A 2,325-nucleotide genomic window follows, 5' to 3' on the forward strand; every position below is an offset into this window, starting at 1 on the left:
AATGTCTCAAAATTTTTATATGGGCAGTTGCGTCTCATCTACGTGAGTAGTTTTGGTGTGGAAGGTTTGACCAAATTACGTAATAGTAGGGGGAGATATGAGTCGTTTTCGTGTAATTTATAGACTTTAGCCGAACGAAATATATAGAAAAGTCGTCGGCTAAGGTCAAAAAATTTCAAAATTTTTTAGGCGGTAAACCAAAGTTGGAGGAAAATTTTCAAAGGACTTTAGCCGACGAAAATATATGAAAAGTCGTCGGCTAAAGTCGAAAAATTTTCAAAATTTTCAAAATTTTCAACCAAAATTTTTTGGCGGTCAACCAAAATTTTCAAAAGAGTTTAGCCGACGAAAATAAAGAATTTCGTCGGCTAAAGTTCTTTATATAGGCGAAGATGGATGGTAAGAAGTCTATTATCTGCCAGATTTTCTTTTCGGCCTAGCTCCGCCGTCAAGCCACCAGAGATCGTCACACTAGTCCCAAAAGCTTCGCCGTCGTCTCTACTTCTTTGCTGGATAGGTGGTGCATCGAGTGGCGCCGCCATGAGGGATAAATCGAGCTCCAAAACTCCGCCGGTTCGGATTCGGTGTCGATCAAATTTCTCCTTCCTTAGGTCACCATTTGGTGAGTTCTATATATGGATAAGTTGAGTTTGATTAGTACTACATTCCCCTAGAATTTGGTAGCTCGATTCGGTGTGTGTGAAGAGAATCGAAGATTTGAAGTTTTTAGGGTTTAAAATTGGGGATTTTTATATTTTGAGTCGATTGACCTGTTTAGGCTTAGAATTGAGCTTCGATTTCTTCTAGAAAGTTGTTCGAAATGTTGAGAGGAAGATTCTGTCAAATTTTGGTCGTGATTGGAGGTGGCCGAAAGTTTCTGCAGTTTTTTTTTTCAAAACCCAGCAACTTTAGCCGACGATATTTAAACACTATATTCGTCGGCTATAGTATTTTTTAATTTTTTTTATAAGGTTTAGCCGACGAAATATAGTCTATAGTTATTTTTTTAAATTTTTTATAAGGTTTAGCCGACGAATTATGGCATGTTTCGTCGGCTATAGTTATTTTTTTAATTTTTTTATAAGGTTTAGCCGACGAAATATAGTAAATTTCGTCGGCAATAGTTATTTTTTTAAATTTTTATAAGGTGTAGCCGACGAAATATACTATATTTCGTCGGCTATAGTTATTTTTTAATTATTTATTACACACTTTAGCCGACGAATATATTAATTGTTTCGTCGGCTAAAGTCTGGGAAAAAAACCGACGACATGTTTTTCGTCGGCTAACTGTGGGACTATAGCCGACGAAAAAAAAAAATTTCGTCGGCTAAAGTCATCACCGACGACCTTTTCCCGACGACACTATAGCCGACGAGCCTTCTTAGCCGACGAATTAAGATAACAGGCCGACGAAAATTTTTCGTCGGCTAAAGTGCTTGTCCTGGTAGTGTACTAGTAATAGCTGGCTTTTGAACTGGACTTTGGATTATCCCGACATGATGATATGGAGAGATATAATTCATCTGTCCATTTACCACGGTCCATTCTGGTGGTGTAGAAATGAATTTTATCCTTAGGATACATCCATCAGGTCTGATATTCTTGATAGCTTCGACTATTATTTCTGGAAAACCATTAAGATCTTCATTGGTTTTTGTCCACAAATTATGAATAAAACCATTTTCTATAAGCCATAGCTTGTGCTTCTGAGGATGCTCTGCCTGAACATCAACCAAGTATCTCCCATAATATGGGGCAGGGCTTACTGATAATGTCTCTGGGAGAACATCTTTTCCTTCACCTAAGAGGTTATGGAAATTATACCATTCAAATTCTTTTAAGGCTTGCATAGGAATTTTAGCATTTTCAGGACTTGTAAGAAAAACAACTTTAGGTGGTTCTGCTAGAACCCTTTTGTCTTTTGTATGGACTCCATACATTTCTTCAGTTAAAGCCTTGAGGGTTTGAAGTAAATGAGCTTCATTTTCCTCATAAAAAGAATACAGAATATTATCAATAATAATCTTCTTTTTAAAGGCCAATAGCCTATCTGTTCTGAAAACAGGCTTCTGAAAAATCTTCAGAGGTTGATTATGGACGACTTTCTTTCCTGTGACTAATGGAAGTTTATCTGCTCTGAGAGAGCCTTTCCTGCTTTTTGGCAAAGCAGCAGCCATTAACGGACTTGATATGCCTTTACCGTCTGCCTTTTGAGACGGGCTAGCCAGTCTTTTCCCCTGAGACTGATCAGTTAAGGCTGATCCTTTCGGACACAGCAAGAACTCATTTACGAGTTTATCTTCATTAGTACCGTCTGAATGA

At 37.7% G+C, this 2,325-nt stretch overlaps 1 pseudogene; it reads right to left on the reverse strand.

Annotated features, from left to right (window-relative positions):
- The window catches only part of LOC101299221, a 10,322-nt pseudogene extending 8,142 nt beyond the window's left edge, over positions 1 to 2,180 (reverse strand).
- Positions 2,181 to 2,325: the final 145 nt, after the last annotated feature.

The sequence above is a fragment of the Fragaria vesca genome, linkage group LG6 (assembly GCF_000184155.1).
Source record: "Fragaria vesca subsp. vesca linkage group LG6, FraVesHawaii_1.0, whole genome shotgun sequence".
Taxonomy (NCBI): domain Eukaryota; kingdom Viridiplantae; phylum Streptophyta; class Magnoliopsida; order Rosales; family Rosaceae; genus Fragaria; species Fragaria vesca.